The sequence below is a fragment of the Staurois parvus genome, unplaced genomic scaffold, assembly GCF_062004578.1.
Source record: "Staurois parvus isolate SC_StPar_1 unplaced genomic scaffold, SC_StPar_1.0 ptg000475l, whole genome shotgun sequence".
Lineage (NCBI taxonomy): Eukaryota > Metazoa > Chordata > Amphibia > Anura > Ranidae > Staurois > Staurois parvus.
In genome coordinates, this window is record NW_028318271.1 from 7527723 (window position 1) to 7552759 (window position 25037).

General features: G+C 42.1%; 1 protein-coding gene and 1 pseudogene across 1 annotated transcript in view; one reads left to right on the top strand and one right to left on the bottom strand.

Moving 5' to 3' along the window:
- CCBE1 (collagen and calcium binding EGF domains 1) overlaps positions 1 to 25037 on the top strand; it is a 539668-nt gene that overhangs the window by 320433 nt on the left and 194198 nt on the right. The gene's annotated exons all lie outside the window — the stretch shown is intronic.
- On the bottom strand, positions 13474 to 13588 carry LOC149452412 (U2 spliceosomal RNA; annotated as a pseudogene).

Genomic DNA, 25037 nt, shown 5'->3' on the forward strand with positions numbered 1-25037 from the left:
ACTCAGTATGTCATACTGTATGTGAACATGTGGTTTATTTGTTTTTACTCACTAGAGGGTGAAGGTTTTTCAAGGCCTTTCCTAATGTCAGGGAAAGAATCTGTGGCCTTTGGGTCTTTTTTCTGTTCTCTTTGGGAGTCTCTCTTCAGGAAAACCCTCACCATGTCACTTCAGCAGGTCCCAAAGGGGCAGGGTCCCCCTGGCTTCAGCTTAGGCAGATCAGAGTACCTTGCCCCTTTCAAAAGCCCTGGGGGTTTCAGGGGGAGAGGTCCTACCTCTTCAGAGGTTGGTCCATTACTGTACTCTTGTGCATTTTTGCATGTGCAGGGACACAAACAGGAATACAAACCTGACAAAAGCTGTAAACTGTTCATCCAAACGTTAAAGCAATTGGCTTTAGATACAATTTAAATTGCAAAATAGTGTGTGTGATACATTATATGAATTTTTTTCTTGTGAAAGTGATCTTGGGTGAATTAGTTGGCCTTTCATAAAGTCTGTATTCTTGTTTCCACAGTTGCAGCTTCTTTTAATAAAATGTAATTGAACAAAAAATACAAATCCATCATGTTTCACAATTCTTAATTCTGAGTCGATTGATCCAATGTAAAGCAAACAAAATTCTCCAAAATATAGCATCTGGAAATTAACCTTAGAGCGGGAAACATTTCACCTGACTTCATTATGGCAAAATGATGATGAATTCCCTGTACCAGTCACAGCAGTTAAGTTATTTTACATGTTTTCCAGAAACTGGAAAAAAATGCTTACCTTTGTCTTCTGCTTAATAAGATCCAATCAGTCCTTCCGGCTCCTACTTGATGAATCCTCATGATATAAACCATTGATGTATGTGTAGACCTAGGCAGCACAGTGGCTTAGTACTTAGCACTTGTGGCTTGCGGCACATGGGTTCCAGGTTTGAATTCTGGCTAGATCACAGTCTGCATGGTGTTTGCATGTTCTCCCTGTGGTTTTCCTCTGGGTACTCTGGTTTTCTCCCACACTCCGAAGACATGCTGGTAAGTTGCTTGGCTCCTATCTTAATTGGCCCTAGTGTTTGTGAAAGGAACTTGAGGTTGTTTCCCTTTGAGAGTCAGGGACTGATGCGAAAGTACAGTATGCAGGCCTTTCTGAAGAACATAGGTTGCCCCTAAGCCATATGGGATGGTGAAGTGTTGTCCTGTGGTACAAGCCAAGCATGGTAGATCTGGTGTTTGTCACATCTCGATCTGATATGCTTGTTGGCTAAAATTGTTTGGGAGTATAATATTTACTTTTATTCGTTATTAAAGAGTTTATTAAGGTGGTGTGCCCTCTTTTTGTTGTTTTGTAGTGCTACCTATGCTAACTAACCTGTAACCAAGATGCATATACTTACTTACTTTCAGGCTGTTCCGGTCCGGTCATGTGATCGGCTCTCATCTGTCAGCTAGGCTTCAGGGGAGAAGAGGGAGTGCCGACAATAGGTGGACCATATTAAGCCTATGGGGAGGTCACCGCTCCCAGCCATTGCCAGTCATTGTCGAAGGGCTGTCTCCTCTCCCCTGTAGTCAGCGCTGGTCTGACACAGAGGAGATCATATGACCAGACCAAAGTGGGCAAAAAATAGGTAACTATATACATATTTCTTAGAATGGGGCTGGGTGCAGTTTTAAGATTAATTAATGATATCCTGGAATTCTACTTTAAATCGACATCTTTCATTAAATAATACCTAGTGATCCTGGCATGGATCCTGGCATGGAGGTCCTTGTTCATACACTTCCTGTAAAGGGGTGTCACTGTTTCCCAATTGTTCTATTGCATTGTCACCCTGTCACTTGGGCCTTCAATGGAGACAGGAGACGTGTTCTGCCCTCCATAACAGAAAATGTTAACAGGGATCAGCCTTTGCAAACATTACACGTGCAACCACCAGGATAATGAATGTCTTCTAAGAGCAACTGCTGGTGTACCCTTTTAGAGTGCTGATCCTAGGGTTCAGAGCTGAGTTACAGAAATTAATTATGTGAAGATATAACCTGTTTATCGCAGTAAAGAACCATGCATGTCCCTCGCTTTGGTATGGTACTTGGTTTTACCATTTGAAACATTTGTAATAAATATATCTTGATCTAGAAGAGACAAGCTTGTACACTGTACAGGGTAATAAAATAAAATTCTGTTTAGCAGAAACAATTCTGTGTAAGAGAGAAAATGAGCAAGGTCACTGTCCCTTTAACATGAAATACAATCATGTATTCTGTAATAGCCATTCCATGAGTTTAGTAAACAAGTTAACATTTCCTGGTAATTCTGCTGCCAAGAATGTCGATTAGCCAATAGTAACGAACGTGACTTGACAACTTATTAAAACCAGACATGTTGCTATATTTATCATAGCTATGTGCTTGCCGAGTCATTGTCATTCTTCTTCCATGAGGACCCTCAGAGCTATAAAAATATCTGCATGTTCTCAGATAATTAAATACATGTTCTGTCTATTTAAATGTGTGATATGTTTATTGAGAGGAAAATGCTAAAAATAAAAAAGCTGTTTTACTGAAAATGAATTTCCCAGTGTTGGATTAAATGAAGCAGAGTTTGATATGCTGCTGACTGCCCCCCAATTTACAGGAGCCCTGCAGTAAGATCTTATCCCATCTCAGCAAAGCTCTCATTTGCCCTCGTTAGTTCCATTGGAACTTGATTCCAAGATTGTAGGGCACATTCTATTAGTGCTACCCTTCCACACTTGGGTTGCTGTAAACCGGAGGTGCTTGGCAGCAGTGGGACACTGGACAGCACCCTTAAAGTGGAATTTAAGTCTAATTAAGCTTGACATGTCTTCCACCCCCTTCTAACTCCCATTCTAAGTACCCTGTAGAAGGAAGATGCTTATACTTATCTATTCTCAGGGCAGTCCCAGTCACGTGATCTCCCCAATGGCTGGATTCAGAAGAGAGAAGATAGCTCCAACAACAGATGGAATGTCTGGGCACCTATGAACTAGTCTCCCTTTCAGTGCTATTATTTGTTAATGGCACCCCAAATGCAGAATTATTTTGCTGTGTGAAAAAACAAACGCAGCAATACGCACAGTAAAAAAGGTGCGAAGCGCAACACGCCGAAATGTCCTATGAGCTACTTTGCTGGATGTAGGGCAGCCCATTGAAATCAAAGGGTTGCTGTTATGGGAGTCACTTTGGGTGGGGGGGCCCATGGAACACAGCTCACTTTGGAGGGGTGGGGAGACCCCTGTCTCAGCTCCCCATATCCCTATTATGTGTAAGTCACCCTGTGCCTGTTAGGGGTACAGGGTGAAATGTCTTAATATTGGGTGGGGGTTGTTCATTGTTTAATGCCATGTGGTTGCATCCCATTGTTCTATTGTGTGTCTTGAAAGCAAACTATTATGGGATGTATGTGTTTGTGTATTGGCTTGGTGGGGGTGTCTGCTGATGTGTCTCTTGTTGCTAGATGTGGTTTGCCCCGCCCTGTGTCATTATGCAGGGAGGGGGGAAATGTTCCCTTGAATGTATATATCTTGTATCTGTGTTAAAATAAAGTAGTCTATTTCCTGGTTTCCTTCCAAGACTGGTCTCATCTAGTGTTGTATAGTCAGCGGTGGTGTCCATGGTCGGTGTTTGGACAGGGAAGCGGGAGTTTAATGGAAATACCCAAGTGTAGTCGGGGGTCCGGTTCTGTTACAGTTGTGCTATGCCTGTTATGGGAAAAACGAGCCAAAAAATGTATGGTCCCACTACACTAGGTGTGAATGGGTTCTGAAAGCGACATTTCTGAACACAAAATGAATGTTTTGCTGTGCATTTCAGAAATAACTTAAATAAAGGAAACTATTCCTAATTTAGTGTAGAAACATTAGTGCAAAAGATATATATATCTATTCTCAATTAATATAAAAAAATATCAAAATTATGTGCAAAACTATTTTTTAGTGCATAAGTAATTTAAATAATTAAATGCCCCTTGAAGACGTCATTCATGACGAAACTAGTAGGGCTTGCTGGATGCTGACGTTTGTGGAGAAAATTGAGTCACGAGCACTGTAGTGAGTGTACGGGGAACAGGAGACTGTTATACCATTTGCTGTTTTATGCTGTTATATTGGTGTCGGTGAAGACACCCTTTTTGTGAGTGTAAATCTTTATTAAATTGTTGGATACTTTTATAAAAAAAACTGGCTGCACCATGATTTTCTCTTTCATTCCCAAACATGACCTCGGTGGAGAGATATAAAAAGAGAGAGTGATATAATGCTCCTGGAACCATTATATTGAGTGGTGGATACCTACCTTATGGATGATTGTGTAGCTATTGATCATCACACCTGAGAAGTTGATTTATTGCATCTGCTCCCAGAGCAAAAAGCGTTTTTTGCTGATCTAGAGATTGATCAGCATGGAGCTCTGGTGAGTTACCCAACTTTACTTTTGGTGGTGGATTTTGGCACAATTTCTTTGAGAGCACCTGAATTTGAAAAGGATTTGTTTGGACATTTGAAGAAATTCAGAATTGGACTTTTTTTTATATTCACAAATTTAATTATTTAAATTACTTATGCGCTAAAAAATAGTTTTGCACATAATTTTGATATTTTTTGATATTAATTGAGAATAGATATATATATATCTTTTGCACTAATGTTTCTACACTAAATTAGGAATAGTTTGTGGTTTTAGAGCATTCCTTTATTTAAGTTATAGCACTAAGAAATTTATTTGGTTTCTTTGAGGTGGAATTGCTGCTTTAAAGTATTAAGGGTGTGGCACTTTTATTACACTTGTGGCATTTCAGAAATAGGCTGCAAATGCATACAGCGCTTGCACCATTAAATATTAATAGCACGTCGAGCATGGGTATCACCCAACAGTAAGGTAAAACAATGTACCAGGTTTCACTCCAAAAAGAGTTCTGGAGCTTCTTTGGGGCGTTTGTCATGTGTATGGCAGTCCATTCAAGTGAAATGGCTGCTATATGCGCGATGAGCAGAAAAGCTCCAAAATGCCCTCCCAAAAAAAAATGATGCAAACATACTGTAGTTGATAGGTGCAGGGCGCGCATGCTAATAAGGTGAGCTGCTGAACTGCTTCCTGTGCCTTACTGGTTTTCCCGTCCCAAATCTACATACCAGGAAGTCTATGGAACACAGCAGAGGCTAAGGTAAGTCCTTGTTCTAAAAATCAAAGAAAGCTTTTATTTTTCTGCAATAGAGGTACATTAATGGTATTCTGGTACATAGAGGAGTTGGAATTTAAAAACAAAAAAAGTGAATTTAGCCTTTATGTCTGCCTGAAAGGACATTGCTCTCTCTAGTGTGCATTTTGAGAAGAGATAAATGCTGATTATAGTCTTCAGAAATCCTCCAGGTTGAGCTACAGCAGCCTTTTTGGGAACACTTGTGTCTTGAATGGACTCTCACCAGGGAGAACAATGAGTAGGACGGCTCATACCTTACAGAACAGCCCCAATCCAGGTTTGGCAGGAAGCAGGGACATGTGCGTATTTGCTAGGACTTGTGGTGTTTATACCCCCAGCCTGTAGATGTCACTACTACTATCAGTTATTACATGTATAGCATTTGATATACCCTGTACAGATGGGTTCTATTTCCTTTTCCTGTTTTTATATGCTCAGACCCCTGCATGTGCTTTATGGATCCTTGAAGTTAATAAAGCTGATAGGTTTCTATGCAGAATTGCACCCAATTTTGTGATTTAGTAAATAACCCCCTATAACTACTCTGCCTTCCAGACTACAGGATACAGCATTCATTTTGTGTATTTAAATGATCTAACGATTATTCTGCCCACATGTATCTAGTGTGCCATATAAATAAATCATAATAAATAAATACATACATATATAAATAAATAATTAAAAAAAAACCCTTCAATAAATAAATAAATATTATGAATAAATCGGTTGCTTCCAAGGATGTAGTGTCACCTGTAATAGTTATAAAGGATCCCATCATATATTGTAGCTGTGCTCTTGTGTGGTTTATATACATTATTATTATTATTATAATTTTTATTCAGGATTGCACGTCCCATTTGTGTCCGACACCTGCTGATAGGCTTGTACTGTGACCAATTACAGCAGAAGCGGCACGCCAGCGGTCTCTTGAACCCGCAGCCAGCAATGTTATATAGCTGCTGTGTCTAAATAAGTGCCCGGTCATATCGGTACGATTTGCGAATTAAAATCGCACTTGAAATTGCATCTGATGAATCTGAATATCAGTATCTTAACGTGCAATTTGCTTCAGCGTGATTTTTAAAATAGTTCTTGCATTACTTTTTCTACAGTTTTGTTGCGACTTCACATACATAGAAATCGTTCAAAATCTTCACATGTAGCAACAAAGTCTTCAGAAATAGCAGCTGAAATCACTCTGAAATTGCACACAAACCGCACAATTTTAAATCGCAGCGGTGTGACTGGTGACTTACAGCCAAAAAAGTCACCAGCATTTCAACTGGAATTAAAAATTGACTGTGTTCCTGGTTCAGACTGGATGCAACTTGGCATGTGATTTGCATGCCCTGTGACTTGCAACTTGCATGCCAAGTCGCACCCTATTGTCTGCAATTGGAGCGGTCATATCGGTGCGGTTGCGACTTGGTTGGAGCCACACCGATTTCAAAAGTAGTACATGCACTGCTTTTGGTGCGATTTGCATAGACATCTGTATCAGATGTCTTGCAAATCGCACCTGAAATCGGCTGTCCCCCAACTTTGAAATCGTGCGACTTCACTGTAAGTCGCATGATTTCAAAGTCGGGCTTGATGTGAACAGAGGGTAAAGTGTATATGAATGCAATTTTGCTTTTTACATTTTTGTTTGATTTTTATTGAATCTCTGTGTTCCTGCAGGAGAGACTCACCCTACTATTTGTCCTGGGACCATTGTTATTGAGATAGAAAGTGATGAGAAATCTAACATTTTAGAGTTTTCAACAGAGAAAATTCTCCATTTGGGGCAATTGTTCCAATAACGACTACGACTGGAATTCTGTTCTTTTTGGAGAGATTTCTACTAATTTCCTGCTGCATTTCCAAGACAGGAAGTGAAGGAAAATCTCCCCAGCAGGCACAGGCAGCGAAGATGAAAAATAGCCTGATAAGGATTTTAACTTGTCCATATTCTATCTAAACTAAAGAATGCATACACTTAAACTATATATGAAAGAAAATAAATGCTTCTATAACATACTGTATAGTCACTGTGCTTAAAGTGGCTGTAAACCCATGCATATACCTAGTGAAGTGAGCAGCCTCAGGTGATACACAGAGAATAAACAAATCCTCCTACATATATTGTACCCGTCTATCAGCAGTCTTCTCTTCCTTGCATCCGTTTAAAGTCCAGATTTTACAAAGCTTGTTTGAGCTGTCAGAAAAAAAGAACAGAGAGCTGAAATCACACTCTGCAGAGCCTAGTGAGGGGAGCTGTAAGAGCTGATTGGAAGGAAGGGACACACCCCTCTCCACACAGCTCACAGGATCAGAGCTGAGGCTGTCAATCTGCTGGAGGTCCCTCCCCTGTCACCATTTTTCTCTTGGTGTCAGGAAAACTTGTCAGAAGTGATTCAGACTGACAGCAGAGGAATGAAGCAGCAGACTAAAATGACACTTGGTGCTCTTAACTGAGACACACTATAGAGGGATATGCTTTGTTCATATTTCAGGTCTGAGGTTTACAACCACTTTAATGTGACTGATGTAAATTTTTGTTTTCCTTTTGAGTGCTGATAGCTGTTAGGATCACACAGGATAGCGCCATTCAACCTTTGGTACAAGCTTTTTCAACTGTCTGTTATTGTGTGGTGTGTTGTGTTTGACTCTTTGTAGACTTTAGCAACAGCTGGACCACGGTACAGTTGGTGCTCCATCTAGTCTGAAGTAGATGTTGACTGAGCAGTACAAAATCATAGCAATGGTAGTGTTAAGACTAGCTCTGATCACATTAACCGCTTGCCCTCCAGAAGATTTACCCCCCTTCCTGACCAGGCCATTTTGTGCGATAAATCGTTGCGTTATTTTAACTGAAAATTGCGCAGTCATGCAACGCTGTACATAAATGTATGTCCTTTTTCCCCCACAAATAGAGCTTTCTTTTGGTAGTATTTGATTATCTGTTTTATGGTTATTTTTTTGTGCTTTAAAACGCTATAAAAAAAGACTGAAAAGTTTGGGGAAAAAAAACCAATATTCTTTACTTTCTGCTATAAGACATATCCAATAAATAAATAAAATTGCTTCATAAATTTAGGCCAATATTTATTCTGCTGCATATTTTTGGTAAAAAAAAATCCCAATAATCATATATTGATTGGTTTGGGCAAAAGTTATAGCCTTTACAAACTATAGTATATATGTTGGAATCTTTTTTTTTTTTTATACTAGTAATGGCGGCGATCAGCGACTTATAATGGGACTATGATATTGTGGCAGATAATTGGACACTAACTGAGACTAATTGGCACTTTGTGGCCGGCACCCGCTGATTGACTTCTGCTGTGACCAATCACAGCAGAAGCGGTGCGCCAGTGGCGTACCAGAAAGTGCAGAATCACCTTTATATACATGATTCTGTACAGCGAGGCTGCCCTTGAGCAGTATATCTGCTATGAGGTGGTTGGCAAATGGTGGAAATCCACCCTGGACAGGGGCGGACTGACCATTTGGAAACTCAGGCACTGCCCGAGGGCCCGGGGTCAGTAGGGGGCCCCATGAGATGCCCCTGGTACCTTTTTCATAGCCTTTTTTGAGTTTGGGCAAGGACACAGGGGCCCCATGATCCCCTATTGCCCGGGGGCCCCATGAGTTGTCAGTCCGCCCCTGACCCTGGAATTACTCTATGAACATTAAATATAAGTTCGATGCTCATAAAGCAAGTCTATGGTGAACTTCCACTCACATGTACCTTGACAAATGCATAGCACCATTTATGCTCTGGTTGTCCAGCAATTAGTGTTGGAAACTACCTGCCATTTGCCAGTGGTACCATGCAGCTCACGGCGCCGCTTGTTCTACATCTTTGACAGCATCAGGGCACCAAGGAAGCATGCCTCAGTCATTCTTTGCAATCACAAGATGTAGATAGCATTAGTTGGTCTGGGGGTGGGTGAGTGACACCATGAGTTGCATGGTGTCTTTGGTAAATTGCTGGCAGTTTCCAGTGCTGATTGCTGGACAACTGAAGCACAGACAGAAATAAACATGATGCTATGCATTTATCAAGGTATATGTGTTATGTGACTGTGTGAAATACATAGAGTAATTCTAGCGTGAACTTTCACAACAATCATAATAGTTCTACAATCCCCCCCCACCCCATCAGCAATTATTGAGCGGTACACAATGAAAGGGATGATTATGTAAGGCTTTGTGACTGTAATGTCACAGTAGTTTACCCCCTGCCCTTGTTACTCATTGTCACAGAAGTCTCAACCTCGAGGGCATAACCTCATGGCTGCTGTTAGAAACCACAGGGCCCTATACTACCAACCTGATAGGGCCCTCCAGAAAACACAGGTTACTATGCTTCAGTTATGAATGAACACAGTGAGTGATCTGTACAGATCACTCACTGTGTTCATTCAGGAAAGGAATGGCCTGGTAAATGTGACATATTTACCCGGATCCTTCCCCCACTCTCCATCCTGAAGGATCCAATTATGTGCTTGAAGCTACTGGTGGACAGGAGAGGGGGGAAGTCGGCAGCCCTTTGGATGTGGGGGCACATTGAGTGACGGGGGGCAGCAGGGGGACATATGGTGCACAGGGAGGGTGATGGGTGTGGCAAGGGGGCAATTACTGGGACCAATCCCCTGTATGGCTCTCTGCGGCAGCTGAAATCCAACGCCCAGCAGGGAGAGGAGAAGAAGCCAGCTTTCAGCTGCTGCAGAGAGAGAACGATAGAGGGGATTGGTTCCAGTAATTGCCTTCCCGCCATGCTGATCACCCTGCCTGCCCACATTCGCTTCACCCAGCTGCCTGGGCCTCCCTACTGGCTTGGGCCCCATACAGGAGGACTGGTGGTACCCCTTTATCCATGGCTTTGACCTCATGTATAGATGACCTCTATCTACATATAGCTTTGGGAACATTGATTGAACAAAGCACTCTTGTGTGGAAACATAAAAGATATTACAGACATGCAATTACTATTCAATTCCTTTTTTTGTTTTTTTTAAGTTCCTTTTGACATAAGCACAACAGGGGACTGGATTTTTGAGTAGGTGTTACATGTGATGGGAAAACATACATGCTGGGCTCATCACATTGTATTAGGTAATTTTCAAGCTCTGGTGAAAGATGGCTCGGATCACAAAGTCATTAAATTTAGACACGTTAATCCAGTAACATCTGCTGGTGCTTTGTATGGGATAATTACTCTTTATGTTAAACTGCATAGATGGGAAAATAGAAAAAAATACTAATCCTAAAATTATCCATTATATCTTGACTTATATGAGTAGCGTACTTCCATCTGCATTCGTGCAGTTTGGCAGGTTATAGGTTTTTTGGGAAAGATGACAAGATCCATCAGTAGACTTGGAGAGCAGCAAGGGATTGAGTTGTAGAAAGAGTCTGAGAAAGGGATGATCTGAGGTCTAAAGCTCGGCACCGAGTTTCCAAGTTTCTTAGTCATACAGCATTCCTCCGTAAAGAGGAGAATTCCGAGCATTTTACAGATACATAGTGCCTGTTTTACTGTTTTGTTTTTTCTCTTACTTAATGGAAGGGATTACAAAAAAAAAGAAGAAAAGGTAGTAGGCGTTGGGCCACCCACATATGGCACAAGGCGAATCAGTAGCATAGATTGTAACATTTTTGTGCTGATGTTTGGGACATTTTTTATTTTGGTGTGAATATTTTTATCCCCTCTTTTCTCTTGTGTTAATGGTAGGGATCAAATTTAGGAAGAAGGGTCAGCCGCACACCCGAGGATAGATGAATATAGTGTGTATTTATTGATCCATAGGACACACAAATTTAGCATAATGCCTAGTACACACGATCAGAAAATCGGCCGAACAACACCACTTTCAAAGTGATCGTACGATAATTTGATCGTAGTGCACAGCTTTCATGCTAAATTATTCAAAGTGACAAATACGAATTTTTTTTTTGTGCAATACCAGAACGCATGATTTTCATTTAATCAGTACAGTATTCATCCAAAAAGAACATTGGAAAAGCAAGACCACGCATACTCAGAAACAAAAGAATACATTACAATACAATACAGCACATTACATCACTTCCAAAGTTGTATTCTGCCATACGAGATTAATTGTAACTTTAGTAACCTCTTTATTTTCTATATGAAACTAGCATGCAAATAAAATGGACGATCATTCGTCCGATATTCTCATCGTGTATACCAGGCTTTAGGGTTAGCGTATTTCTGCTTTGCCTATACTGGTCAAAGCAATGGGTTCACTTTAATGGTGGCCCCATTAGCAACTTATACTTGCCTACCCCTCAAACCCTTTCCGTATCAGCATGCACTGCAGCTGTGCTAATAGGAGAAGGTTCTGTTCCATTCTGTTTACCAAAAAAATGACTTCTGTGTTATCCACTGCATGTAAAGTACGAATCTGAGAGCCTCACAAAGTCCATATGAGGGCAGTTAGAGTGTATTTCCAAAAGTCAGTGCTCTGTACCTTCTCTTTGCTCTGCTTTCTCAACCTGTTCTTTCCTCATTGCTCGATTTACTATATAGCTGCATATCTAAACCAAAAACAAAATTTGAATTTATTGCAATTTACCAGTTCTTAGATATGGTTGCTGCATTTGTTTTAATTTTTTCAGGCTAAGAACATTTCTGCCAGAAATTCAGTCTTCTGGTCATTTTCTGTGAGCTGGAAAGAAAGTGCGAACATCCTAATCTTTATTTTGTAAACTACTATCAATCTAGCATGTGTTGGAAATGATCACAAGCAGACATGTTTCACAATAAGTCCAGCCTGTATAACAACCATGGCTCCCTCCATAGATACAGTGGATGGATGAGTGTGGACAACCAGGGACAGAAAGTATGTTAATGGAAAAATTACCAGATGAAAATAAAGGGGGGAAAAGCCCAAAAAAAGAAAACTTATACAGGCATCACATCGTAGGACTGTTAAGCTGCTGTATATAACATTTTTGGCTGGGGTTTAAGAAGTGTTTGTAAATCCAAAAATATTAATAAATTCAATTCTTTTGAAGAATTTAGCTGTCATAATAAATGCCTTTTAAAATTGTTAGCAGAAAGAGAAAATACCTGGCAATGCTACCAGTGTCTGTGATCTGCTATGCTAGTAACAGGCAGCTAGCACCACCCTCTTTCCTTCTTAGGAAGAAGTCTCTTGGGCAACCTACTGGTCAGCTATGTTGGTGGTGGAAATAATCTGCAGGCTCTAGAACCTTTGCACCATTGCCACCTACATTAATCTCGCTATGATCTGGTTTTGGGACAAGGCTAAACCAGAGTCAGTCACATGTCCTGTGACATCCCTCAGCTTTTCAAGGCCCTACCTCAGATTGCTAAGTGGACTGGAGCTGTCAGTCAAGGATCTGTTCTGCCCCAAGGTGTTGGTGGGCACATCAGATTTTTTTTTTTTTTTTTAAGTCCGCAAACGTGCAACTATATCGAAAAACCCGTAAGTGTCCGCAAAAAAGTGCAAGTGCAAAACACCACACGAAAAACGTGCACTTAGGGGTGTGTTTGTCCTACCCCCGAAAGGGTTGGACCGTTCGCCTGATCCCCCGGGGCACGAAGCTCCTGACAGGGACAAGGTTCCCATTTGGTCCTCCTGGCCAAAAGGCCTGGTGGACCACCGTTCCTTATGCCCAGCCGAAGCCGGACATCCAGTACTAGGCAAGGGGGTTCTCCCGAAGAGAAAACCCCCTAGGGATCAGGGGAGGAAGGAACCGTATGGCCACACATCCTCCCCCTAGACTTCAGGTTAGGCCCGAGGACCCACACCCTCCATCCGTGAAAACACACGCATAAGGCAAAGAAAAAGTGACAAACGTGGGAGTGATAATAAATAAATAAATAAGAAAAGTAAGAAAATAATAAAAATGGTACCGTGCCGAAATGTGCACAGACCAGGCCCTGAGGCCCGTAGCAAAAATTGCCCTGGACTTAGCCAAAAGACCTGGTCCATAGGGCGCTGTGCAAAAAGAAGTGAAAAACAGTGGCCATGTGTCATCTTCACACCGTGGGGTCCCACACCCAAGTGTTACTAGTGACACCCCTGAGAGCGTCTTCCCCAGGGGGCACTGAGTTTGCGGACTTTTTGCGTCCCCAGCCCCAGGCCAGACCAAGGTAGCATGTTCAGATCAGGAGGTACTGGGTCTTTCCGGTCTCCCCAGAGGAATTACTCCCAAGGCCCCAGAACGAATCATGGCGCTCCCTGGTTTCTGTCCCTCCGGTACTAGCCTTCCGGACCCCCATCATACCAGTGAGGGTACTATACAACAACCATCCCCGTAAACTAGAATGGTTGGGAGCACCCCCACTGGACACTGATAAGAACAGATACTACACTTGATCTTAGCCAAAAGGCCGAGAAGCGATGCACATCAGATACTTGACTGACAGCTCCACTCCGCTTTCCTTTACCCCCAACTAAGCCAAATCATCTTTCATCACACGGTCCTCTTCCTAGACATTGCAGCTCACAGTGGGAGTGCTGTCAATCCAGAAAGCAGTGGGTGGGACTAGGTGTGGTCAGATGATGATTCATAAGATACAGTTATGTGAATCAGCAGTGATAATGCTGATAATTTCTCCACCTACAACATCTTCTGATTCCACTGTAGTACAAACAGACAGAACGTAAATGAGAATGACAACGCTGCTTTGAACTCAAGAGCAGTGAAGAATTGTTGCCACTCCATCATGGGAAGCTGCATTAGTTGGACTTCACTGGTGGACAACGGGTATTTGTGGGACTTTGCAAGGGGACTAAAGCTGGCCACAGATGGTTCACATCTCAAACAGTTCTCCAGGACCTGGCCGAGATTGTATGAGCAGGCTGAATGTACCCAAGTTGATCAATTGATCATCTTGGGTACAACAAACCTGCCAGATTTTACATGTGATTATTGCTAGTGGCTGTTATAACCTCTAGCAGTAATAACTGTATCACATACCTGGTAGAGGCCAATGGCTTCCCTTGAGGCTACGTTCCAGACTCCCCTGGATGTGGGACAGAAGGAGTCAGGCCCAAAGTAGCACGGTCACCTGTAAGAGTGCTTGTCAGAGGTACAGCCAGGAGCACAGCTGATGCACTAGAATGGTGTCTGCAGACAGGTGGCGCCCGTGAGAGGTATGCAGGCCTTCAGAATAGCAGAGGACCACAGAGTAGTCTGTTCAAAGCCAAGGTCAGATGCTGGGTGGAGATTGGAGCAGATGTAGTCAATACGATAGCCAGGGTCATACACAGGAGAGCAAGTGAGAATATCCGTTAGCCAAGCCGGGGTCAGATCAGGAGAGCAGGTGAGAATATCTGTTAGCCAAGCTGGGGTCAGATCAGGAGAGCAGGTGAGAATATCTGTTAGCCAAGCCGGGGTCAGATCAGGAGAGCAGGTGAGAATATCCGTTAGCAAAGCTGGGGTCAAATCAGGAGAGCAGGTGAGAATATCCGTTAACCAAGCCGGGGTCAGATCAGGAGAGCAGGTGAGAATATCCATTAGCCAAGCCGTGGTCAGATCAGGAGAGCAGGTGAGAATATCCATTAGCAGAGCTGGGGTCAGATCAGGAGTAAAGCAGAGAAAACAGGTCCAGGAACAAGCCAAATCAGTAACAGCAGATCACAGTAGCAAGCGAACACAGACAAAGGTACTAGGGAGCCAGAGATCAACCAGCAATTTGAGGGAGTGATGGGCTTCCTTATAAAGGCCATCTGGCGCCAAACTGGGCTAATGTGTGCATAACTATGCACCAGTTCTGGCTCTCGTCCGTGTGCCAATGCACATAGATTTTCGCCAGTGTGCATTTCTGTGCCCATGCAAGGTACTGGAAGGAATGCCAGGTCTCCGAGTACCTCTGCTGTAGACAGAGCCCTGACAAACTGTGTTCTCCCAGCAGGGACAGCTCCCCCTCCCTGGGGGAACAAAAGGCTGGAGGAGGTTGCCAGAAAAAAAATTGCTTCTTCTATGGGCAGCTTAAGAGAAAATTCTAAGTGTAGATGTGCTTACAATTAAGTCCCATAATTTTAATTAGAATTTGGAACAATTCAGTACTGTCCATGATTATTTTTTTTATATGCACTAGCATCCAAATCTTCAGGACCAGATTTTGGGGTGTGTCCACTTCTCAAGGTCCAAGTAGTTCTCAATCAACTCAAGCATAATGGGAGTTTATATTTCTACAGTAAATTTCTTTTTTTACTAAGTTTGTACTCTTTTATAAGCTGTATTTCATTCTGACTTTCTGGAATTCTTAAAAAATGAATGAAAACTTGTAGAATTTGCACAAAACACACAGAAAAAAAATTAAAACAACATACAATGGAACTGCAGTTGTCCTTGATAACATTGTGTGTGCCGGAGGTCTGTCTGGGGTGGAGTTCCTTACTCCGTTTACATTCTAATGAAAGTGGCGTTTCTTATGTCGTCTGATCTTCTTTACTGCATTATTACAGACAGAAGTCTGTCTTATGAGGATGGGTAGTGGAATCTGATCCCATTTAATTGAAGCTCTGTCTCTTCAGCTCAATGGATCACAGATCGAGAGAGGATGTCTTCATTTGTACTCCATGTTGTCTGTGAAAACAGAGCCACTACTAAAACATGTCTGTGCCAGTTATCTCTTGTAAATCTTTCACTACATTGTGCTTCATTATTTGTTTTACTTGCGAGCAGAGCCAGTATACAGTAATGGAAAGGCAGCAGAGTAGGCCAAACTGACATTTACAATATCTGTCATGATTGTTCTTCGATGAGAAACAGATTTTGGAGGTAGAACATTAGAGCAGGATTATACCTTTGAATGGACAATGAATATTCAACCACTTTGTTGTCCAAGGAAGGTATGTGCGGAAAGGAGTAAAATGCCCCTTGAACAATGATTGTGGTCCAGGATAGTCAACTCAGATATCTGGAAGATAATAAGCTGAATCACCCAAAGATTTTTTGTGTCTCTCCGGAAATCCAGCTGAAACTTTTTCTTTTACATTTGGATAATCTGGGAAAGTATTAGAACCCCTTGTTTTTATTTCTGCCAATTGGGGAGATTTACCATCATTTCTTGTCCATGACACTATAAAGATGTGTGACTTCCACTACTTATATTGCATATATGTCATCATTAGAGAGATCCCGACAATCAGGATTTTGGGATAATCCTCCCAAACAGAACACAAGGAGTTCTAAAACTTGCCATAAATTCTAACTCTGCTCTACTGTATTGAAAACTTAAAAAATAAGCTATAAAGGGTGCTAAAATACCTAATTTCCATTAATTGTAATAAAAAAAAAACTAATTTCTTACAGGGGCCACAAAGTTCCTCTGGCTGACAGGTTTGGCAGAAGGGATTTAAGAGGGCACCCTGTGTTACTTCTTTCAGAAGGAACACACTTAGTTTCATTCGAACCAAGCTGTGCTGTCAGTTACAATACCTTAGGGAAGAGATAGGCCCGACTGGTTCTGACTGGCTTTGAAGAAGAAGATTCTCAGCGAATGAAAAAACAAATATCAGCATGGTGACATCACTTCATTGATTTCACTACAGAGGAATCTACATTGTCACCCTTAATTACAGACCCTGGCAGGATCACCAAGTATTTTTAAGCACTCAGAAAATACCAGTTACATTTTTCTTGTTCAAACATTTTATACGTTTTCAGAGACAAAAGAAAAAAACAATCTTAGGACAATCCATGTATATATACAGGCATATATGAATACAGAAAAAAATGTCCTACGGGAAAGGGGGAGTATCAGATAAAAACATGTTACAAGGAACCATGGAAAAACATGAGGGGATACAATGGTAAAAGGAGGGTAGACTCTGAGTATGCAACAGACCGGGACCACTGCTCCCAGAAACCATATGAAGGTTCCACGTAATGCACAGAGGGAGAGACAGAAGTGAGTAGAGAAGAGGGGAAAAATGGAAGAGACTGAAAGAAGGAATTGAGGATAGAAAGAAAGAATGTGTGACTTCCAGAAGGGACCATATCAGTGTATAACTTGGCATATAGGATTGCCACAATGTGTGATTAGGGGATGTCAAGGAAGGAGCAACAAATCATCAAAGTTCGGTGGGAGGAAATGTTCCACCCATGGGGTCCAGATCGACAGAAACTTAGAAACAGAATCTAGGATGGTGGCTTCCACTTTGGCATGAATCATAGCTTGTGTAACCTTGTTCCTAACTGGCAGAATACACAGAGATGGAGACTTCCACGATTTGGCCACAATCTGTTTAGCTGCAGTGGTGACTTGCAGGAGAAGTTTAAATTGGGATTTGGAGATGGAGGGAGGGTGCAGATTTAAGAGGGCTACATTTGGGTCCGGCGGTATTGACTTTGTAAAGTGAAGGGATAACATATTAAAAACTTCATCCCAAAAGGCTTGTGCTACCGGGCAGGTCCACCAGACATGAAAATAAGTTCCTACCATCACACAACCCTGAAAACATTCAGAAGAATAGTTGGGGGTATATTTAGCAATCCTAGCCGGGACCAAGTACCACCGAGTCAAAACTTTATAGTTGGTCTCTAAAGCTACTACGTTGTGTGAACAGAACTTGGTAGCAGACCAGATACGGTCCCAATCTGCAGGGTCCAACTGGTGACCCAGCTCTGTCTCCCAGCTAGCGACATAAGTAGGGCTTGCCGAAGACTCAGGAGTAGAGAAAAGGTTGTAGATATCAGAGATAAGGCCCCATCTATGTGGGTCTCTATCACAAGATTGTTCAAAGAGGGACATCGAGCAAACTGAGCAGGATTGGACGGTATGCGGAGCATAGAGATTCTGCAACTGAAGGTATCTAAAGATTTCTGACGCCGGTATAGAGTGCAACTCGCGGAGGGAAGGGAAGGATTTGAAGCATCTATTGGACAGAAAGTGGCGGGTACGGAGCAGGTTAGTCGTGGACCAGTGTTTGAAGGATCTCGGGGAGGACCAGGCCAGGGGGAAGGTCAGGTTCCAAAGATAGGAAAGTAGGGGATTATGCAGCGACTGAAGAGAATAGTGGGATTTTAGTCTGTCCCAGAGAGAAATATAATGAGACGTTGTAGGGTTACGAAGTGGTCGGCGATACGGTGGCCGAAGCCATAGAAGATTAGCAACTGAGAAGGGGTCGCAATCAATCAATTCAAGAATAACCCATTGAGGGATTTCTTGAGTCGCATGGTACTTTCTCAGATGCGCGAGATGTGCTGCTTGGTAATACTTGGTAAAAGCTGGGAGGCCAAGGCCACCCCTGAGCTTAGATTTGTGTATAGTTGAGCAGGGTATATGAGGATGAATGGAGCCCCAGCTATATGTGTACACACGTCGTGGCAGAACCAGTTGTAAACCTTTGTTGCTATTTTTTTAAATTAACTATAGTTATACTTTTTACTTATGAAAATGCCTAGTATTTTTTTTCTTTCTGTTAAAGAATATAGGTTTGTGTTCTTTATATAATAAAAAATATGGGAAAAAGACTACAAGATGCGAATACCTCAACACCAATTTATTAAGAAATTTAGAAAGTCTGCAAATACAATTTTATAAAATACAACTGTTACCTAACCACCAAAAATGTGACCAAACCATCATATTGCAAACTCTCCTGTGGCATATTATTCTGTTTTTTATGCCTACATAACAGAATGTCAACACTATGTCAGAAGATCTGGCTTCATTACAGGTGTTATGTCCCAATCTCCCTGGTAGTGTTCACCTGTACACAGGCTAGGGTCCAGAGAAACCAGAAGTGCCTCTACATGGGTGCCACAAGAATTTAAAGCTTATCTTGAAGCAGAACAAGAGGCTCCCTTTTCACTTCCTCTGCTCCTGTACCAAATCGATATTTTTTATTTTAAAAAAAAAGTTTGCAAAAGTTTGCAAAGTGTTTCCTAAAAACTCCATTCACATCCTACATCTACTTTCCTCTGGTCTGCAGAGTGGAAGGGTTAGATCTGCAGAATCCATGTCACTTTCCGATGATGTGGATGCTACTCAATGCCTATTGGAACAGTCCATCACTAGGTCCTCATTAGAGCCCTCACAGAGTCTTAAAGCCTTCAACTGGGACGTCACAATGAGGGGAAAATTCAAGCCTTGTCAGTTGACCAGTGAAGAGCACAGAGAGGAACTCATGATCACCGGTTGCCACTGCTAGTTCAGGAGATTATGTGACAACTGATTCCGGTGAATTTTCCTGGTTTTTAGAGGCTTGAATAAAAACACAGATTAGGTGGATGGATTGGGAGGGGGTTGGTATTTTTTTTAACTAGAGTTTTAACCTCTTCCCGCCGACCGTACACAAATATGAGGCCTCTCGGGAGGCTGGGCCTTGACACTGAGTGGCTGCATATTTGTAAACAAATGTGCTGAGAGTGTGCAACATGCGCGCTCCCAGCACATGTGTCGGCGTCCCACGGAAAGGTCCCATTCTCTCGGCGTTCTGGACCTTTCCGATCATGTGACTGCCGTGACAGCCAATCACGGCAGTCGCATGACCCTAAACCCCGCTCTGCCTCCTGGCATGAGAAACCCCTTAAAGGGCCAGGAGGAGCCAGCATGAAGGGGTTAAGCATGAAAGATATTGAGGTTGATTTACTAAAGGCAAATAGATTGTGCACTTTGCACATGCTGTTGCACTCTGCAAGGGCATTTGCTCCAAAGCTTAGTAGCTCACTTTACACAAAATACCCAGTCAAATTCAAAGAAAATAAAAATAAAAAACAGCATTTTTGCTTGCAAATGATTGGATGATGAAAGTCAGTAGAGCTTCCCCTCATTTATTAGGCTCTGGAGCAAAGGCCCTGGCAGAATGCATTTGCACTTGCAAAGCACACAGTGTAATTGTCTTTATTTTTTTCTTATCAGTTCATTTTTATTGAAAGTACACAAATAAGCGATTTTGTAGCACATATAAAGACAAAAATCCTGAGTAAGAGCCAGGTAATACTCAATTGTTATGCATTGCCATAAAATGCAAAGTAAATACAAAAGCATCCATTTCCATTAGCTGTAGCATGCTGTTACCTTGACCATCTAGTATTTATTTAGTATTTCTTATGATTAGACTAGTATACAGTACAGTGATATACATCACAATGACTATTATAGATGTCAAAATGATATATCTAATGTAGAAGATGTTATAAAAGATGTGGAGGTATATCAAGGTCATAACTTACATTGAGACCGTTATCACCAGTCCTAATCTTTTATAGGTTCATAGTGTAATTATGTGTTAGTATCAAAAGTCTGTTACAAAATCCACTCCTAATTGCCTTTATTAAATTATCCCCAGTTATGTCTGGGTGGAAAGAGAGCAGAGGACCTGGCCAGGGCAGCAAGGTCATAGCTAGGAAAGTCAGCAAACAGAGAAATACAGATAACTTACAGGCAACGGACCCAGTGGTCAAGAACCAAACTCTCTATTGGGCAACTACTGAGAGTGGGTGCTATCTTTTAGGCTAGGTTCAAACTTGACTGCAGTCTGGTTTCATGTACAGAAATCACACCTGTTCCTGCACCCGCAACCAAATTGTGCAACACTTCTGAATAGCACCCCACGCAGCAGCGAGTTTGCAGGTGTGGGAACCCCAGGGAAACCGCATGGTCAAAAAGACCATGCGGTTTCCCTGTGGCAGCATTTTTAAAAAGGTGCAAGCATCTTTTTTTTCGGGCTGTCATGCCCAAGCAAACATGGTCTGCAGTAGTGTGAACCTAGGCTAAAGGAATGGTGACCAATCAGGAGTAAGCTAGTTAAGAAGGTACAAGAGTTCTTTATTTTTGTTGCAGAGCTGCAACAGAGCTGATCATGCATGTACTGAGAGGCAAGTGGGGACAGGTCATCTGTTTGCATAAAAAAGGGTCAAGAGGGTGTAGTAGCGACAAAGAGGTTAGAGACATGCCTGACAAACACTTTTCAGAACACAAAGTTCTTAACACGTATCTAAATCCAAAATTAAAAACTGTATATATTGTATTTTACCAATCCGTAGATTTGGTAGTTGTATTGTTTTTCTTTTTTCTGGCTTTGTTCCCTTATTATACCTAGTTATCCTGTAAAAAAACACTCTTCCTTTCCCTAAATATGTCTAAGTTAGCCATAGATGGGTGGTCCTGTCAAACATTGACTGCATCCATTCAGATGCTGCTGCTGCTTGTATAAGGTTTTTTTTTCCTCCATCCAGGCTGTTGGCTTATTTGGTGGAATCAATGCATTCTCTATCCAACCAAAATTTTAGCTGTCTATGACCAGTCTTAAGCTGGCCATTGATTGGTCTCATATTGGCCGGTTCAACAGGGACCAGCCGAGATTTGAACCATGAATGGGCAGGCTGAATGTACCCAAGTTGATCGATCTTCCAACTTAGGTACAACCATGCAATTATTGTAGCGGCTATTATAGCAGGTAGCAGTAATCCCCACTCCATGAAGAGAACACTGACTGTGTTGATGGGGAAATCGAGATACTTTGTTTCCTGGTTGCAGGAAAGAAAATCTCACTGTCTATGACCAGCTTTACTCTTTATATTTCAATGATTTTTATTAGTTTATAAACATTAAAAAAAACAGGAACAAGGCACGTCCTCACAGAGGCCATCAATTCCACATAAAAAATAAAGAAAACAGTGCTCTAACACCAACAGAGCAAAAGGTGCGCCCACGCAAGGGCTATCAATGGCACATAAATGACAAAAACATTAGTATAACATCGACAGTAACTCAAGCCAAAGGCAGCTATCCACTGCCACACCAAAAACAAACAAAAATAGAAAAGGAAGGAGGAGTACAAAAGGAAAAAGATGACAAGGCCATGAGCAGGGGTTTGGGAACACCAATACCGAGCAACAACACAACTCCAGACTAGCCGGGGGAGCATGGGAAGGGCATATTGCTACCATGGCTCCCATATTTTCAAAAAATTCCCATTGGGAGATGTTACAAATACTCGACATCTGTTCATTAAGCATCATAGTGGTCATACGGTCCCGCATCCCCTGGAGAGAGACAAACGGGTACTTCCATGCCTGAGCAATTGTTCTAGTGGTCAACAAAAACAAATAGGAAACCAACTTCTGCTGGTGAGCCAAGAGGCCCGGTATGGGACAATGAAGCAAAGCGTACCGAGCATCCCAGCGTATAGGGATATGGAACAAGGTAAAAAGGAGGCCAAACACACGAGACCAAAAACCAATCAGTCTCGGGCATGACCACCAGATATGCAATACATCACCACGATGGCCACAACCCCAAAAGCATGAATCACTGCAGGCAGAGTTTGCCTGGACCAAAACGAGCCGGAACCAAATACAAGCGAAACAATACTCTGTATGCTGCCTCTAGCGTGGTCATGTTAAAGGAACATTTAGCTATAAACAACCAGCCCCTATTTCAGTCCCCCAGATCCATGACTGCCCCCAAGTTGCACTCCCATTGAGCGACATATGAGAGAGAAGTATGCGTTGACCGTCTATTCAAAGCTGCATAAAGAAGGGAAATAAGGCCCCGGACGTTGTTGGCAAAGCTGTTCAAAGACAGATTTCCGATACGGGAAAGTGAAGGTGCCCCGTAGTGAAGTCAGCCAATGCCGCAATTGAAGGTAACAAAAAAATTCTGCCGGAGGGACATCCTGTGACTCCCAAAGAAAATTCCAGGTGGGGAAGGACAAAGAAGTAAAAAAATGGTGCACCTGCAAAAAACCATTGGTCACCCACCAAGGAAATGCCTTTGGTTGATCTAAACCTGGTGGGAAAAGAGGGTTGTTAACAATTGGGAGCAAAGGTTTGAAAGGTGACATTAGGCCACTGTAGTAGTGTACCGAGTCCCACACTTGTAGACCATGGAGCAAAATCGGACTGAATGTCATAGGGCGTAGGGCAGGGGGAAGCCATACAGCTTTACTCTTTGACTATATCTATGGAGGCAGCAAGGCTGAACTTCGAACATATCTGCCTTTGTTCATCTACAATGCATTAATGCAGATGGGATTAATAATTTACAAAATAAAGATAAAGTTCGTCATGCTTTTTGTTAACCTTACAGAAAATGACAAGCACTTGTCATTGTGACCAGGTCATCAGGTATTTTCTATACTTGCTGTAAATGTTCTTAGCACTAAAGAAAGAGAAAACTAATACAACCACCACAAGGAACATTTATAATTGCTGATCTCATCTATGCTCTTATCTCCCCTGTAAATACAGTTATAATTGCCACTTTCTGAAAAGAAGGTAATTATTTAAACAGAAAATTGTTTTAATGATTTTTAAAAGACTACATTAACAAAATAAAATTTGTATATCTTAAGCCCCTTTAAATTCATTGACTTTCCTTGTGTTACAGACCAGCTTTTATTAGTCATCTACTTGATCTTACTGTGGAATCCAAGAGACTTGACCCTGTGGTTGGAGATCATACAACATTCGTTGTTACAATTAATCAAAGCCGGGCATTAAGCATTAGCATGCATTAATTGAAATATCCCTTTCTGGAAGGATTGAGTTTCCCATGTATGACCTACAATTACATAAGAAAAATTAGAGATGAAGATAAGAGCAGCTGTAATTAATAACTAGAGATACAATCTGGTACATTATGGCAGTTGCTATAGATTTTTGGAGCGCATGGTTATTTTCATGATTCATCCCCAAAACGTGAATCTGTGTATCACACTCTCAATAACCAGAGTTTAAAGAATAACTAAAGGCATTTTTTTTTTCATTTGGATAGAGCTCTGAGGGGATAGAGCCCCTGTCAGGCTTTTTTGCTATCTATGTTCCCATTACTAAGAATAATTTTATCCTGTTGTCCTGATAACCAAAGTCACTAGAAATGAAAGTGAGGTAAATCCAGAATGTTGAGCCTCCAGAATAAGAAAAGAGGGGAAATCTTCCAATAGGGACACTTGTTCCTGTCACAACTGTCTAAGAAGGCATCAGTGGAAAGATATCCTTTTACTTCATGTTCAGTTTACAGTACAAGAAGTGAAGGAAAATCTCCCAAATGGGAGACAAATAGGCAAAAAATTGCAGTGATTTAAACACTCTCCTATTCTATCCAAAAATGGAACAAAATTGGCTGTAGATATACCACTAAAGTGGAAGTTAAGGCTCTTCTCCATCACTAGCAAACCTTACTCATGATTAATATGCCTTACCTTTTTACAATGGTAGAACTACCAGGGTCGCAAAGGTCACACTTGCGACCAGGCCCTGGCATTCCACCACAGTAGGAGGCCCTGGATCCCCACCCCCATCCCCCCAGCATACACCTGTTGGACAAGTTCTGACTCTGAGCTCCTGCTACTTGCCTAACACAGCAAGGGCACCTGGGACACCTGCCCGGCATTTCTTGTGGGGTGCCCAGGGTCCCACACGTGGCGAAAGCTCCCCCCACCTGCGCACCTTACTGAAGAACTTACTGAAGCCTCCGCTTCCTCCTCGGCCTATTTGGCACAGGAGGAGGAAGAGCCAGGGAGGAGGGACATTGAACTGCAAGAAGATGTATATAAAGGAGGGGGACAGAATAGCCAAAGAAGGAGATACAGTAAGTGAGGAGGGGGAAAGAATAACCTAGGAGGGGGACACAGTAACCTGGAAGGGGGGGGGGCAGGTAATAGGGATATACAACTGGAGGAATGATAGTGGGGTAAGAAGAGAATATGTGCTGGGGGATGCTTTGGCTTGTATGTCATATTTGAAATCCCCCATATCACCTTCTAGCACAAGTCAGCTTCCTTTCCAAAGTACCCCACAGCACATATCTTCTTACCCCCCCTGCCCTAAATCTGACACATACGGGGCAAATGCAGCATCCAGGACCCCTGGGACCCTGTAAGAGCTGT